Source organism: Symphodus melops (assembly GCF_947650265.1).
Source record: "Symphodus melops genome assembly, chromosome: 10".
Classification (NCBI taxonomy): domain Eukaryota; kingdom Metazoa; phylum Chordata; class Actinopteri; order Labriformes; family Labridae; genus Symphodus; species Symphodus melops.
Window position 1 is genome coordinate 14,559,361 of NC_136700.1, and position 18,657 is coordinate 14,578,017.

Sequence of the window (18,657 nt, forward strand, 5' to 3'; positions counted from 1 at the left end):
ATTAGCACTGGACAATGTATTCCATTCAACAAATGGAGAGCTGATCGGGTTGATAAAGTTAGTTACACAGCTTTGACACGTTAAGTAGTATTCCTTCACAGTCAGAAGAAAGCTGCAGACGGACATTAAGTGTCAGCTCGACCGTTTGTGTGTCTAGACTTTCACTTCATTTGACACCTCAGGTTGAAAAAAGAAATATCCTTCAGTCAGCAAAGACACAGGAAAGCTCTCCGCAACAATCTGTCCATTCAAGTACCAGAAAAGTCTCACAATCTGGAACTGAGGAGTTCAAGATCTAATGAAATATCTGGTGTGGTGCTGACAGCGTCTGAACCATCTGTAAGCTGGCAACAGGTGTAAGGGTCAGACGGATCAGAGGAGAGGTCAGCGATGTGAAAAGTCAGTGGAAACGTAGCACTTGATTAGAGGCTGTTTGGAGTTCGGTGACAGCTGCACCAAGCTCGAGTAAACCAAAGTTATGCTTCATTTTGGTACGTTTTATTGACATTAACTGAATTTAAGGTCCCCCCCCGCAAAAAAAAATCCAGGTCCATGATCTGTACCAGATGAAAAGAAGTCAATGGCAGATTGAGGACATTATGAGCTACACGCCTGGAGGCGTGAGGAGGGAAATTGCAGCTTTTTGTCTTTTTTTTTTTTCTTTTTCTTCCTGGGACTTGATGCTGACTGAATGTTTGTGACAGCCAGATTTGGTGACTGACTGTTTTGGGAAATGGAGCCAAAAACAACTGAACCTTGCTTTACCTACCAATACGATCTCGACAATGATTTGAGCGACCTTCTTATGAACCGGCTCCTGGGAGGATTAGCCTCTTTAGCATTCAAGAGTTTGTTGTTAAACCGAATAAAATACAATACAGTCATGATGTATTAACTTTGGTTTTAACTATTTCCAAACTCTTGACATGTGAAGTATTGTTCATTCTTAGAACGGTGCATCCTATGCTGGGAAACCCAGACATACATTAAATCTCGCAGCTTACTCCCCGTTTACTTAAAGGAGCTCATTTGCTGTTCATCTTGCACATGGGAGCGTCTGAGTTTTTGCAGGTAGCCAGACAAAGAGGCCAAAAGGCCAAAATTTGTGAAAGAACCCTGTATGATGAATGCTGTGATTTTAAAGTATAATGTTTGGTGGTCATCGGTTTTAGACTGACAGCGGGCAGTGCAAACTAGTTTAGTGCTTCTTTTAGCATTCGTTCACTTGCTTTATACTTACAAAGAAACAATAGGAAAACAACAGGTCTACTGAACAGATGTCTGACTACTAGTTTAGTTTATTAGTAAAGGACTGTATTGGGGGTCTGACTCTGTAAAATGTAAGCATGTTAGCTTTATGATTCTAATGTGTTCAGATATGAATCAGCTGAAATGACAGCTGAGCTCATAAGGAAAGCAGCTCTGCTGTAGCCTCTGTGAAATTATGTACAGTTCATTTGGGTCATCCATGTTTGTGTTTAATTCTACTATTCAGGTCGTTGTGCTCGAGGATGATGATGATGATGATGGGGTCACATGCACCTCAAATAAACGTGAGAAGAGTACTATTAAAGTTATGTATTGTGTAATGTAAAATAAGGATTTAGTTGGGGCTGATGTGGATGACTGGTCTTGACCTGAAGTCCCCTTTGCTTTTCAGAACGTTTTTAGTGAGTTTTAGCTCATTGTTTCGCTGTCAAAGTCGGTAATTTATTGTTTTGGTTCCCTTGAATCTTTCTCATGACTTCATTTCAGCTGCAGCAGGCAGATTTTTTTTTCACAGGAAAAGCTCTCAAAACTGCCTACATCTTGTGTGTGAACAGCGACTGAGGATATTTAGGTGGAGACCAAACACAGAGCTAAAACGGAGCGAGGAGATTCGTCTGCTGAGCACAAACAACGCCAAAATAAATGATGTGTTCTCTGTAACTGCTGGTTAGATTAAAGTTAGAATAAAAGGTGATAATTAGCTGATGTTGACTTCAACTTGTTCTATTGCTGATCATTAAGGTTTAACAATACATCTTTAGCTCATGTTATTTCAAGTGTCAGCAGCATACATTAACCTGAAGCAAATTATCTAGAAATATAACACAGTTATGACAGCACTAAAGCTGCCGATGAATCTGACCTGACGGGCTAATACAACAGGCAAACACTGTCCATGCGCACACTACCCTTTGAACCCTGGACAAACTGTCAGCAGCAGAGGATGACCAAGCCATCTCCTCAGTGCGTGCATGATGTGTATAAGCAGAGCAGGGAAACCCACCCAGCAAATATTTACCTCAGTTCCAAAGCAGTGCACAGGACTGGTGCGAGAAGAGAAAAAGGGTGAAGTTATTGTGGAGTGATTTGTGTTTACTCCTACGACACTTTGATCAAAGTGCTGATCCAATGTTTCTTTCCTTCCTGTAACAAGAATCCAAAAAAAGGGGGGTGTTCTTGGAACTACAGTACACAGTGCCAGACAGGCCAGGAGGGGGGCCTGTTCAATAGTATCGTCTGGCCCATGTATTTGAAACACAAGAACACCATCACCAAATTGCTGATAATGTTTCAATGATTCTTTAAACACCTCAATCTTTGAATAGATTAGGTTTGAGCACATTTTCTGTCCAGGGATTGTTTCTTATCCACGTAATATTTATTATGACGTGCTGTTACCCTCTTGGCCAGGTCACCCTTGTGAGAAGATCTTGATCTCATTGGGTAAACTACCTGGTTAAATAAAGAAAAAAACATTAAAATAAGATTGGCAACTTTCATGACCAAAAGGACCACATAAACGTTTTTTTTTGTTTGTTTGTTTGTTTTTTTAAGTACAAGAGGGCCAAATTGTGTCAAAGACTCTCAATGATACAATGACTTCTATTTGAACAGGAGTAAATATACCACTTTCAACAGAATTGATTAAAACCAGCCATCTAAATATTAAAATGAAATGCTTAACTAATGTGTTAAACAGAATTTAAGCCACTTTGTCAGTGCAGCGAGAAAATAAAGAAATGTTCTTTAAACATGAAGTTTTTTCAGTGCAGAGTTTCTCGACGTGTGGTCAGCTCCACAGGTGCATCCAATCACTAATTAAGACTCTTTACCTGCTGATGTAACGATCAGCAGGTGAAGAAGCTGCTGCACAAGTGGGCATGAGATTTCAAACATTTTGGAGGCTTTATACGTTTAAAGTATACATCACAATTATCACAAAGATGCTGCTTTCAAAGTTTTCATCATTACACAATGCCTGACTAGATTCTGTGTTTGAGGTTTTTTCCCCTTTTTTTTTGATTAACCAATAAGAGCAGCTAAGATAAACATTATGTATCTTCCTCACTCAGAGTTGCCCTTGAGGAGGTTTCTAAATCACTCTGAAGCTAAAACTCCTCGCTAGGATGTTTTAGGCTATAAGAGCTCTTTGAGAGGATTCTCGTTCGGTTGACTTAAAGTTAGGTTGAGACAGCATTTCTAGCATAGAAATAATCAGCTTCATAAGCCCCCTGCAGTAAAGGGTGACGTCATTAAGGCTTCTGTCATTCATATTTAGTCTATATTAACAACACAAGCAGAGACACAGGACCATGGTGAGCCAAAGCTAAATGTACAGTTACAGTCACACTGAAAGATTACTGCTTAGAAACCTCAAACAGCTGGCAGACAGTTTGTAAAAATAGTATGTTATGTGTTGATATGTTTTAAAGGAGCTGTTTTTTTTATATAATAGATGCTTCTGATTCGAAAAGTACAAACTCAAATGATAAAAGCCACCTTGCAAAAGAATGTCAGGATTTCCGTAAATATACTTAAAAGGACAGATCAGGCTCAGAGAGAACCTGTACTGGCTCAGGTTGGGTGTTCAGCTTTTTACCCCCCACAAAACTGTGCTAGAGACCAGGGACCCCCAAGTGTCCCTATTTTAGAAATTGTGAGAAAGGCTAGAAGCAGAATATATAGTCATCTCCATGTAGAAATTGTAGGACTGTGTGGACACTCAATTAAAGATTAATTACTTTAGTACTATTAACAAACATGTAGATAATGTTCCATATGAACGGGAAACAGGGAGCTTTAGGTTTTAGTGATTCAGGACATATTTTCAAATGTGACTCTGAGGTAAGTCCCTCAGGGGATTAGGACCCCCAATTTGTTACAAAAGTTGGAAGTGGGACCCAGAGTTGTCTTAAAGTCATGCCAGACAGATAATCAAAAAGAACATAAAGGCAAGATTGGAGAAAGTTCTTGGCTTGTGTTTATGCAGGCACGCAGGCACGCGCGCACACGTGCACACGTGCACACTCAGAGAGAAGCCACAGGGAGAACCTCTCACTACCTCTGAAGGTGAGATCGTGAGTCAGCACAGTTCACTGGAGTCCACGAGTATATATAAGCTCCACACACCTGCTCTCAATCCAGTCCAATCAGCCACAAACACACCTGTCTCTGAACTGAGTGGATTTCTTTACCAACCTCCGTGAGAAGTTATAGTGCCCTCACACGGGGTGCTCAGTACTTTGTGACATCAGAATTAGGTGTTTTTATGGGTGCCAAAGAGCACCCTGCATATATTGGCTAGATAGGAGTGAAACAAAATAATCACCAAAAGAGGGTAGATAAAAAAAAAGTTTGGATCTTAATAATAGTTACCGCATAATGATTTATTTTCCATGTGGTTAGGTGATACATTAAAGATATAATATTAGTAATTAAGAGAATATTTTTTAAAAGAGCAGATTCCCGAATACATGGCAGAAAAGGAAAAGCTTTGATGATATAAATAAAGGAATCATGTGCTGTTGATAATAGGCTTTTATTTTGGGTTATGTAAGAGATGGGATTAAATCTCATCTAACATCCTCTAAGATGGTGTTCAAAGTCACCTGATCCTAAACTGGACCAGCAGTGCTCCCTCACCATCATCAAAACACCCACTGAGAGGATAACTTTTCAGAGACAAGAACTGTTTAAGTCCAAACACACTAAGTCTGCTCCGTTAGCTTGTTGAGGTGTGATATCTTACAGAGACACCCCTCTGTGCCTTTAATAGCTTCACCTTTGAATGACTGCAGAGATCAAACATTCATAAATATCTTCCTACATGTTGAACAGGTCTTCATCTTGAGATGCGGTTATACCAAGACTCTCTTGCTGTGTTTTTGACACCTGTCCCACGGCTGCCTTCACACAGGATGACACAGCGAGTCAAACGCTCCTGCTGGAGTCGGTATTACGATGCATGAAGGAGGTTTTGAGCTGTTAGCGTAAACTGGATTTGTGTCATATCACGGCACACTTCAGAATGAGCTCAGTCAATAGTCTATCAGGCTGGCAGCTGTAGAAACACAGAGGAAATGAGGACAAGAGGAAGAGAGACTGAAAAATCCTGACAGTCTGCCAGAACAGAAAGAAGAGAAGTAAAGTAATCATTCACTGAGCATAAAGGTGACCTGAAAATGAAGTGCCAAAAACGACTTGCATGACCGCAGTGGTGTCATGCCCTAAATTTCTCTCTCCCATCTGCTTTAAGTGCATAGAACAAATGGTTGTTAATGCATTATTCAAAAAACAGAACCTTCTTCCCCAATTTTCTCCACTCATGTGCATCCTCTGCCTTTGATGATATAACCACAGTAAGAGTGGGGGAAACGCGAGGGAGTGCTGAAACGGAGGAGTTCAGAGGATGGCTTTTCTCTTGGGAACACAGAGCTCTCATCCCAGAGGGGATCCTGCACTCTTCTGAAATCTTCCTGTAGACCAGGCTCCAAACAGGAGCATTAACATATCAGTCATATATCCTCTCTGCCTTGACTGCAACCAAACACGTTCAGTGCCAAGTTACACACTTGGCCTGCTTCCTCAGCCTGGCTTTTCATCAAACAGGTACATGTAGGTTATTCCTATACGAGTGGTTGCGTCTTCGTGAATAACATTTTAATGTGAGATTTACATGATGGAACAAATCTCAGAAACGTTAAAGGCAATCTGAAAAACGACCAGAGAAAATAACCTCAGAATCACCCAGGGATTTCTTTGAACTCTGGGATCCAGATATGGCAGCAGCAACAATTAGATGAGCATGCTGCGGGGAAGATGAAAGGCAGTCAAACTTGTAGTCGTAATAAGTGGGCTGAGGCCTTTCATGATTCATACGGAGGCTTCATCTTACTGCTCAGTCAAGCTAGTGATCCTAAATGTTGAATAAGCTTATATATATCTGGATTCTTTGTTAAGCTCAGAAGTTGATGATAAAAAGCCAATTAACTTCCTCCAACACTTCTAGGCATAAACAGGGATTTTTAGATGAAAGGTGTCCAAATTACGATGAGTTCTCAAGCACTAAACACAACACTGATGTCTCATACTAGTCTTATACTAACTGAAGTATTTTAACAAATTAATAATTAGGATTATTAATAATTACAAATTAACATTAATTATCTCTCTGACCATTATAAGATTAGCAATGCTCTCATTTCTTGATATATCGAGAAAGAGGCTGTTGCTTAGCAGTCTATATAGCTAAAGATATAGACTGGAAATAATAGGACACGGCTCACAAAATAAAATGGTGCCTATTTTCATAAGTTTTCTATGGGTTCTATGAATTTGGACAGAGTTAAGCTTTGCTAACTGTCTGCAGGCTGTAGTTTATTAGCCTAGCCAAAGTTTGATTCAACTCTTACGTCTGTGTTCAGTATGACGCTACAGACAGAAGGCTGTCAAAGGAAACAGTCACTCATAAATGACCAATCCTAATAAGTCAAGGTTTTTCTGTTTTTCTATGGATAATACATTTGAAAAAGAAAAGTCATTCACAAGAGGGGACCCTGGTGAAGGCCACAAGCCGACATGTGTCAGTCTAATTTGTTAATAAAGTTGATCTTCACACAACTGAGTGTTGCTGGAGCTTTCCGACTTATTTACAAAAGTAAACGTGCACTTTTTAAAAGATTAAGAAGATTAAATAGTGACTTTGGACATTTGTCTTGAGTCCTTAAACACAGATGAGATTAGTGGACAGAAAGAGGAAATGCATGAAATTCATTCCTGGTTGGTGTGCACACAGACTTCATGCCACCCTGTATTAGTCAGTGCCACACTCAGTCCTCAGTCAAAAAAAAGTATGGGCCCGCCCCTGTGGATACTACGTTTTTTAGCAAAGCAAAACAGGTGAACATATAAATGTATTTTTTTTTAAGAAGTAAGAGTCTTTATCCTGTTATAGTGTGGACTTGACTAGAATGGATACTATTTTACAGAAACATTTTTTTTGTTTTACAAAGTTACGGTGAACACAGCGTACTGATTGTGGGTCATGTCATAAACATTTGGCCTTTTCTCTCCAAATCAAATCCCTCCAAAGTTACAAGACGGCCTTGCTGTGTCCTTGCTCTTTCTCTCGAGTGTGCATATGCCAAGTGAGGGGGATGCCAGCAATAAATAGATTAAAGTGTGTAATGGCCCAATAACTACCCCTGCACTGCCTCATGATGCACGGGTGATTCACTTAAAACAATCGGGAATGTTGCAGCTGTTAGGTATGACTGAAGTTCAGCTTTTTCGTTTAGTAATGAACTCTAGGTGAGCGTGTACATGTGCATGAGTGTGTGGGTGTTTATATGTGCAATAATGTGATTATAAAGTCAATGACTAATAGCAGAGAAGGAGTGAGAGAGTCAGAGAAGAACATAACACTTTCAGAAATACCTTCTCAAATGTAGGCATGAGTGTAAATGTGTGCAAAAGGACAAACCTGTGTGCACTTTTTGTGTCTGTGTGTGTATGTGTGCCAAGGTGCGCTTGTGTCTTAATAGGAAGCAGTCACTGGGCTGCTGACGGCTCCATAAAGGAGCCTTTGAATGGCTTGGCTCTGGTAAATTCATAGCAGATGTGAGGAAAGAATATCCACCCAGGTTGAGTGGCCCTGCACTGCGAAGGCGACAGGAGTCCAATCCAGGGGAGGCAGACGGACGTCAGACAGGAGCCAGGAGGGAAACACACACGCACACACACACACACACACACGTTCACGTTGGGTGGACTCCAATTAGCCAGGAGGGGAACTCTGCATGGCACTAAACAGGGGACAGGAGTTTTTCTTATAGCCCTTCTGCCTTTTAAATAGAAAATAAGTCTCCTTTTATTCTGAAAGAAAAATTTGGACTTCCTTGTGTGCAGGTTTTCCATTCAAGTGTACAAGTTCAGGCTAGGTGTATGCTTCAGGGATGGCCTCCACACACTGGATCTTGCGTTCTGGTTCCCTCTGGACCCACGCAGTCTGGAGTGCTGAGAGGCCAGGCTTTATGCCACCTTTCCTGGCTCTGACTGACGCCAGAGGAGGGGTGGGGAAAGACTGGCGCCTCACTGCCAATTAACATCCTCTCACACTGAGAGCATGGCCAGGTAACACATGATAGGCCTGTCTCTCTTTGGCAAAAGGGTCTGGATGGCAGTCACGTTGGGGGAGACGCATAAACTTATCCATGGGCTGGACATCTGTCAGTGATACTATAGAGGCAGGGGACTTTTTTTAAGGGTGAGAACAAATAGTGGAGTTAGCCTGGTGACAAAAGGAGACAGTTAGAGTGGCTCTGTCCAAAGGTAATACAATCTGCCCACCAGCATCTCTAAAGGGTGATACTTAACATGTTCCATGCAAATTGTTTTTCAGCACAATGAGCGATACTTAAGTTAACCTTGAGCATTACTTTCAAGTTTTTTTGTTGCAAAAAATAAAATCAGTGGGGCTCTGTTGTGCATAAGTTTGCAATTGGCTGACTTCACTAAGTTGGAATAAGGAGCGCTTACAAGCTTGGAGAAGTTCACAATGTTTAGACAGGCGCATGGTCTGAAATAAACAATGTGACAGGATACAGAAGTCAGTGGATTCTGAAAGAGTAGATAAGAAATGGAAACAATAAGCAAATTATTGAATGGCAACAATTATTCAAAGAAAACATGTTCTTTCACAATGAACTACGGTTAGTGCAAAAGTGTTATGTTCAGTGTGTGTGGTAAGAACTGAGTGTAGCAGAAAAAAGGATTGCTTTGCATTTAGTCCCACTGTCAGCAAACATGTGGATTAGCTTTATCCTAAAGTAACATTTATACTCATGAACAGACTACAAACAGGCTAGGTGTTTATGTTTCCAGTCACTCAGCTACATTAAACTCTGTAAAGATCAGCTGCATGTAGCGTCACATTTAATGTCCTGGTTCCGATGTGGTATCAGTCAGAATAAGGATTTTCCAGAGATATCCATCTTTTCTTCTCAGTGCAGAACTCAAAGTCAAAAGATGTACATTCAATTCAATCTGGACTACATGTAGAAATCTGTGTTTGTGAAAGTTTTTTTTTTGTAAAAGCTGTCTCCGCTTTTATTAAAAGTGTCTGCCATTTTTTTTTTTTACAATTGAGCCCCAGGGCTCATTCACACACTCTCTGCCCCCTCAAGGCAATTACAACTGATAGATGGAGCTTAGCTTTATTACCTGTGTTGCTATAAACAAGGTGTAGATACAATGAGAGCTTTTTTTAGTTTTAAAGTGATGAGGGACTTCATGTGCCAGCTCATAAATGAGGCCCCAGTTCTTTGTATCCGGAGGCGATTGGTAAACACAACATGGGCTCAGTCTCACTCGTAAACTGCTGCTCCTACTGTGACCATAATGCAAGAGCTGCAGCAGTGTCAGGATCTTACTTTGGTAACAATGTCTTGCAAAAATCTTTTGCAATCTGACAAAACCTGAATAAGATAATAAGAATAAGATGGATAAATTAAGTTGAACGTATTTTTCTAGGTTCTTGCTCTCAAGGACTTTGATGTACTCTAAACCAGTTGACGGAGGTGATCTTGCATGCAAGGGTGCTTCTGGAAAACCAGACTCTGGAGAGTAAGCAGCTTTCTCTGTAAGCAATATGTTCTCTGTGTGTGTGTGTGTGTGTGTGTGTGTGTGTGTGTGTGTGTGTCTCTGTGTGTGTGTGTCTCTGTGTGTGTGTGTGTCTCTGTGTGTGTGTGTGTGTGTGTGTGTGTGTGTGTGTGTGTGTGTGTGTGTGATACGGGGGATACGGGTCCTTTGTCTGTAACTCAGTTGTTCCATCTGACTGCAACTGAAAACAAACAGGAAGAAGGGAAATTTCATACCCTGAGCAGATAAATCGCTCAGTCTGTATCTCCTATCCAACATCTCCCTGCATGTTTAGTAGATTGTTTTGGGTGCTTTTTTGCCATCAGTCTGCCTGTCTCTTTTCATTCCATATAAGCTCAGGGGAATGACAAAGCTTGGGGGGTTGTCCAGCGGGCATCGCTTTCACTTTTAATTAAAACTTCACACCCAAATAAATGTTGCTGAGTATCACACCCACTCATATCACCCTATGAAAAGAGCCCGAGGGGCCAGATGTTTGCCTTAGTAAGGATAAATATCTAAGTGGCAGCTTTCTCTGTAAGGGAATCTGCTCCCTCTGTCGTTTCGTCGGATTAGCCAGGGTAAGGAAAACATGGGGATCGTGTTCTGCGTGTATCCAACTCTCTGGATGTTCAGCATAAACACTATGAGTTCCTGGACTCCTCCACCACTTCTCCTCGGCCCCTGGGGTCCCCGCTCAGGGTTTGTTTTAGTAGCATAGTCCCCCAGAAGAGTGTTTGGTTGTGTTGTGTGTCCCACTCAGTGAGTGTTTGATTATGTTGAGTGTTACATGGTGCGAGTGTGCATGAGCAGAAAGGCGGGGGAACGCTAATCCCTCTGCTTTTTTCCTCTGCTGCATGGCTTTTGTCTTTGCAGGACACTTCACACTGGAGCTGTGGAGGAATTCATTGAGCTGCTGCTGCTGCTGACAGGGGTGGGCTGATAGGATGTGAGGGTCCGCACACACCAAATAAACTCATGGAAGGTCTATTTGCACATGCACATCTAGAAAGAAAGGAGGATTCAAGGACAATTCAGTTTGCTCAGTTATATACAGTATCTGTCTTGCTCTGCATTTGTAGGTGTTCAGACTAAAAACTGCAAGTATTTGCATTGAAACAACTTTGATGTGCAAGAATGATTCTGGTCTCAAGTTAAACGGTGTTGCTGCTGTGTTTCACTGGTTGTCAAAAAAGAATGAAACAAACCCTGACTCAAAAGAGACTTTTTTATGAACTTGCAGGTTCTCTAATACTTGATGGTGGTGCCTCAAACACATACATAAATCTGAGAGGTTTAAATGTCCCTTTGGTGGACCTACTGAAATGTCATATTTGTGCAAGTTAGACCAACACTTCTCTATTTAGTAAGGATTTACGAACCCCGAAAAAGGCTATCTATCTATCTATCTATCTATCTATCTATCTATCTATCTATCTATCTATCTATCTATCTATCTATCTATCTATCTATCTATCTATCTATCTATCTATCTATCTATCTATCTATCTATCTATCTATCTATCTATCTATCTATCTATCTATCTATCTATCTATCGATGAAGTGGATAAGTGAAGGTGAATTAAATTGATTTGTGAATATTTATTGCACGTGCTGACATTCAGTCGTGCACATATTATCCACTCTGAGAAACCCTCACAGATGATTAAGCATGTGGTGTCTGGAGGGGGAGTATCTGGGGAAACTTAACGATGCACACTTTTCTAATGAGTAAGCCCTGTTCAGCCCTGGTTGGCTGTGTTTTGGAAATCAGCCTGTAGCATGGAGCACCTGGCCCAGTTGGGTTCTGGTTTGGGGCTACAGGCCGGCCCCACTAATAGGCACTTGAGCCCCCCACCCCCACCCCCCACATCCGCCCAGTACCATGTTCTGCTTAATAAGGCTCTACACTGGCCTGTAAACAAGCCCAGATGCAACCCCAAAACACACACAGGAAATGTCTCATGACCATAACAACACCAGGCTCCTGCCAGCTCATGCATGATGGGGTGTGAACAGGAAGGCTGATCCTTGCAGGTTTTCTCCCTCTTTGCTCCACAAGCACTTATTATCCTGAAGCTAAGAGAGTGCATATGGTACCGCTGCTCCAGCTCTCGCTCTTCATGCCAAATCCCCACCGGCTGCCAAGATCATCACAAACCGCTACCTTGCTCCTTTTCCACAGCCTACAGTTACAGTATGTACACAAACCACAGTTTATTCAGCACGGTGTTGGACCTGACATGTCAGCCTTGACACGGCACAATAGGAACAATGTCTGCTTCTGCACAAAGAATATCTCACATGCAACAAGGTTTTTATTTTACTTGTAGGGGGGCTGAGGCCTTCACAAAAGGTCCAGTGTTAGAGTGAGTGTGGCCCCAGCTGGTTCCCTTTTTACTACATAGACTGCACAAGTACAAGTGATCAGCCTGAGTCAACAGTCCTGGCCGGAAAAAGGGTTTAATTGATGATAGGAAACTTTTTGGCCAAATGGGTTTGAACTGCCCCTAAATGTCCCATTGAATGTTACGTTTGATTTTGTTCACAAAATACACAGAGTAATGGAAAGCCTCAGAAAAGATTAAGACACTGTAAGAACAGAAACCAGGACTTGAAGTCCCCCCCTAAGCATCCCACCACCCCAAACTGCTTCTCCTTAATTAGCCAATTACATTCCTCCATACAAACCTCTGAGCTGGTTCACAAAGGACTTTTATACCTTCAGACAGTCTGGTTGTGTAAATACACTCCTGTTTCAGACATAGCCATGGGTCACTCCCTCTGCCACTTGTCTATTAAATGTCTGCTAATTTTACAAGAATAGTTTGACATTATGGGGAGCTATCCTTCATGGAGTTGGATAAAAAAACCTTTATACCAGTATACAAGTGACAGTTTAGCAATTAGACTGAAAAAATGCAGAAACTGTCTGTCAGCACTATTAAACTGTAACAAAAGTCAAATCAATAAATATTTTAAAGACTTGTAAAACACTATCAATAAGAGTTTTGCCATGATTATACTTAAATTATGCTAATTTAAATTATGACAACTTCAGAGCAGACAGTACGGTACGAATACTGAATACGGTATAACACATTTTCTTTCAGTTCAAACTTGTGTCTTACTCAACATCAGTAAAGACACAAGTACTAATTTCATCAAATTGTATAAGCTTATTCTGTCATCGTAAAAGCAAGTTTGTGAGAAGTGATTAAGGCATGTTAAGAGCCAGCACGTCTGCAGAGCTCACATCATCTGAAACTTTGAGAATCAAGACAGTCGATATGAAACACAAGCAAGTCTTAAAAAGAGGAGAGAAAAAAAAAAGGCGAGACAAGAACAAACTTCAAAACTTCAAATCAAAGAGTGTGAAATGCAACAGAGAATAGCAGATCCTTACCGAGCCTGGGGCTGGGGTGGAAGGGGTGTGTGGGGGGATCAGAGTGTGTCTGTGTGTGTGCGTGTGTGTGTGTGTGTGTATGGGGGGGGGGGCTCGTCTCTCACAACACAGAGCCAAGGGGTGAGCCTTTGATGGCGGAGCGTGACATGAGCACATTTAGGATGAGGGTGAAGTGGCGGTGTGACAGCAGACACACTTGCCAGACAACCCAGACACGAATCTGAGCTGTTCTGATCCATTTTGTTCTCAAACAACCTGTCTCACATCAGTTTCTACTTGTTTCTTGAAAGCTGGACTGAAGGCCTGTCAAGTTTTGTACCTTAACGGTAAAATAATTTATCTTCAAAGTGGCACAGATTTGAGTTGCATCAACTCTGCTTTTGGAGGTCTGTGATTAGCTGTTGGTTCTTTGGTCGTTCAGTCAATGGCAAAACCAAAACACAGGGGGTTCAAGATGTTCAGGAGGGCCGGAGTAAGTTTCAGGGCCAAGCTTAGACTCCCACATCCTGTCCTTTTCCACCCCCTCCCTTTAGAGTGCTTCTAAAAGCAGTCATTGCATGGGTTTGTGTTCTTTGTTGATGCTGTTTTCACTTTTTTTTTTTGGCCCTTTGTAACTCCTGCTCCCTCTCTCTTTCTCCAGGGAGAGACTCTTTGGTACAAGAGATTAGAGCGGGTGCTGCCTAGCAACTGAATGAAAATGGCAGCTACAAAGGGGGCTCTCTCGCTCTCCAACGTCTGACCTACATAATCCCAAGCCTCTGATCGTGCAACATAACAACATGATGAAAGGCCTGCTGTGATTTAACGCTCAAACAAATACTTGCCATCACTGACCCCTTGGCTCAAAGAGCAATCTCGCCTCTTGCAGAACTCCAAAGGGTGACTTCGGAAATCTTGACGGTGCCTAATTAGAAAGGAAGAAGAGGCCGTGAACACTACTGGATATGAGATGAATGTGTTTGAGGAGATGGTAGCAGAGTGGCAAAGGAGATTAACAGTGATCACAGCAATGCTGTTGGCTTCAGAGAGCGAGCGAGAGCGGCGGAACCTCCCTCTGTTCGCTGATTCATCTCTCCTTCAGCCACAGGCAGACGCAGCGCAGGAATGAGTACAGAGGGATGAGAGAGCTTTACTTCTCTGTCTTCTGCTTATTGATCAAAGACCATGAAAAAAAAAAACACTGGAAAAAAAAGGAAGATACAGCTAAAAGCAGGAAACTTTATTCCAGAAACTTTCTCTTCCTGCTCTGCGTTCTTAATACAATCTGCATGGCCGTAACTCTTCCATGATACCTTCATGTTCTTTAGCTTTGACTGATTCATTTGATCTGCATGGTTCAGCAGATTGCATTGTGAGAACGAATGACATCAAACATTCTAAGTGCATCTATTCATCATAAACAACCAACAAATGTGCCAGGAGGACATATCCATGTATTGTGATTGATGGGTTGTGTAACGCTGATGTCCAGATATGATTAAGCCATCAGGATCATCTAATGAAATCTGAAATCTTTGCCAAAGCTTTATATACATTTTTACATTCTCTTTGTTTTTTTCTAACACATTCTAATCTGAAGTAAGCGTCATGTTTCACAGCAACGCCTTTGTTGTTGTTTAGGGAGAGATACCTCTGCACTTTCATCTTCCTTCAACCCCATAAAAGGTATCTGATTTCTCAGAAGGAATCCTTAAACAGCATTTGGCTTGTCGAGGGTCTAATGATAGATGTGCTGTGAATTCTTTATTCTTTATCTTAATTCAAGTTCAAGTTGTGTTTTAGGTTCTTTTTTTTAGGTGTTTTTGTGAGTGTGACATTAAAAGTTGAATTGAAACCTAAAAGTACGGACCATGAACTGTCTCTGTGTAATTTCCTTAAAAAATTATGCAACAGTTTGCCTATAATAATCCAGTCTTGCTTAAAATTTTAGAAACATTATACAGTTGAAATACTTTTAACCCAGGAACTGAAATACAATTTGAATAAAAAAAAAACTTAAACAAAATCCAGAGGGAACGTGAAGTGAGATTGGATTGATCTAACTAAAAATACAACAAGGCCATGGTAGATGGGCTTCTGTTGATTAGTTAGCAAGAATATTTATCGAAGAGCATCAAAAAAAAACCTGACTGAATTTCTCCCTTTGCAGTGCTTCTGATGAAAAAAAAGACACTGAACAAAACAGAGATCCTCTGTGCTCTCAAACAGACTTCTAATCGCTCAGCCTGCGTGCTTTTATTTCATGGGCGTGTAAGATGCGGCATAAATATCTCTGCTGTTTCCCCTCATGCACATGAAAAACTGAATCCTCATTTCAACCAGAAAAAGTCACCAAAGTCCCAAACTGGCCTGTGCTGTTTTTTTAAACCTCGCCGTGTAAATGTTTATGTCTGCATAGTGATGTGAGTCAGCATGCGTCTGTGCTATTGTGTTTATGTGATCTTGTATGTGCTGGAGGGACAGCAGCAGCGTACTGTGTGTCTGATTGGGGTCTGGTTGCGAGGAGTGGCGAGCTGTGTGAACTCTGGTGCTCTCTGACTGCTGCATTTTCATGGAAAGCATCTCTTTGGGGGCCTGCAGGTTTTCAATGCACTCATTTACACATCAAAACAGCACAGGAAAGGGATAGTGCTCAAGGGGGGAGAGGGACTGCAGAAGGGAGGGAGGGCAGCGTAATGAAGGATGCTTTATTTTCTCTTTTTCCCCCTCAGGGGTGGGCAGAGGTTTAGGTCTATGAGGGAGGCGCATTGATGCCATAATGATCGCCTTTAATCAGACCCACAACCAGATGGAGGGATTTCTCCTCAGCAGACAAAAACATGGAGTCAGCAGCTAAAGCGGTATAACCTCTGAGGTGTTTTTACACCTTTTCATAGAAAACAAATTGTGCAAATCCTAAGTAAACAGACCTGCTCTGTGTTGGAGAGTCAATGAATACACATTAAGGCTCACGGTCCACACAATGAAATATTGCTGAGAAGCCAAAAGAAAAAGTGTTGCCTTTTGAGGGAGTAGTCTCACTTTTGGCCTCGACAAAGCCAGTCAGCGACTAACTCTGACACTATTTAACCTCCTGAGCCAGAGGAGAAGAAAAACAGAGAGGAGACCCAGCCAAGTTAAATCTTTCAAGCGAGGTCGAGCTTACTAACTCCTGAAACTGCAACTTACTGGAAGATGGGGTGGGGTCTTCTTCAGAGCAAGCCCGGTGTCAATTGGCTGGTTCCTCAGACCTCAGGTGTATGTGAGTGCTCGTGTGCCAGTGTGTGTGTGTGTGTGTGTGTGCGTGTGCGTGTATGTGTGAAGGGAAGGTGCTCCCGCCAGCCACATCTCTGGCGCCAAAGCAACCACAGCTCAAACAAACTCTGATTTTTGGAATGAGTCTTTCTTTCTGCCTCTATATCTGAAGCTGTGTGAGCAGTGTGTGATTCCTTTCCTCTGCAAAAAGAGAGGAGCTAAAAATAGCTGCCAGTGACCTGGAAATGTAGTGATAGAATTCTTACTTTTGGAGAAAAAAAAAGCAGAGCAAAAGACGCCCTGTTGCTGCTATAATAAGTCATTTCTGTACACCTTAATATTTTTACAACCCCTCTTTGCCATATTTGGCAATAAATGGGAAAAAAGAAATGCATAAAGGGCAGGAAAAAGGGAAAAACTGCTGAGAAGGAAATAAAAGTTTAAACAAAGCACTGCCCTCTGTACAACCTCCATGTATTTCACCCGTTGTGGCTCCCTCCTTCCTATCTAATCAGCACAGGTGGGACAGGCTGGTCTGTGTCTCACACAGCAAGTGTTTGGCCTCCCTGAGTCATGTCACCGGTGTGTAAACTGGAGAGGAAGCACGCGCCCCTGATCAGACACCCATGAACTGGAACATGTGGCAGAAACACCAGCAGCCAGTGCGCTCCAAGCAAAACAGCCCGATTTAATAGTTAAATGCAATCCACACAGTGTCAGAGTCCAGGAGTCATGCACTCGCCTGCCAAGCCATGGACAAGGTCTACAATGGCTGCATAATGAAAACAAAAAAGGGGAGGATGTTGGTAGTTAACACACATCTCCTTCTGCAGGAGGAAGGAATCTTAAATTGAAGTTAGCTCAAGCGTTGCACAGATCCCCTCATGCACAGGGTGGAAATGTGGTTAATCCACTAAATGTTTGATTACTGCTGTTATGTTTTTGGTAAATGAACACCAGAATCATGTGAAACAAGCCGTAGTACATTATCTTATTACTACTGTAGTTGGGTTTACAAATGGGGGGGGGGGAGGGGGGGGGGAGGGGGAGAGAAAACAAAACAACTTTTAACATCTGGAGATGTCTGCGAGCACAGGTCTGCCTCACTGCCGAGACTCCAGTAATGTAATGAAAACAAGCTCCTGGTCATCACATTTTTTCCATGCTATCACTCCCATGTGTTGCTGCTGCTGCTGCTGCTGCTGCAGCAGAAGGTGACCCAGCACACAATAACACAAGCATACACCATCAATCCCACTGCTGTCAAACACTCATGTCCACCATGTTTGGCTGTAATCTGTGTTGGCACTTAAACTGCAATGTCCTGTCGTGCAAAAGCTATTTCTCTTCATCAGAGACATTTTAGTTGCATAATAGTAATTTAATGTTTTTATATGACGCAGCAGTGTGATCAAATTCAAATATTTCGGCACGTAAAGCGGTTCTTTTGCTTATCCTGTCATTTATATCAGAAAAGCAGCTTCCAAAATCAACAAACCACAAATTTAAATATGGAAATAAATAATCCCTCTACTCAATGAACACCCACAGCTTTGAGTGCCCGTGCTTAACTTAAATCTGCCAGTGAAGCCATGCAATAAGGCTGAAATCCACTTCAGATTTTGTCCACTCAGATCAAAGTGCTGAGTGTTTGCCCAGGGATCAAATGGAGCAGCGAGAGAGGGGCAACAACAGTGATTCTGCAGAGGGATTAAAACGGTCATTAATTAAATATATTCCTCCGCAAACTGCTCCTGCATTTTTAAGACGATGATGCAAACGTTAATGCTCGCTAGGATTGTCACTCTATTCATCAGCTATTCTCTTTGAGGATTATTGTCAGAGACGCCTCTGGGATGTGAAGCATGCTCTTGGAAGACGGAACATTTGGAGGGGAGTCCCACTTAAAAAAAAGAAAAAAGAAAAAACCCTACACAACCAAAAACACCCCCCCCCCCGCGTGATCTCCTCGGAGAAGAATGGCAGGAAAAATCAGGAGAACAAAATTAACATGACAACTTGTTTGGATCTGAAACAGTTTAGGGTCAATTATTTATCGTGAGCTTCTGTGAGACAGAATAACAAAATTACGACATCAACACCAGACTGC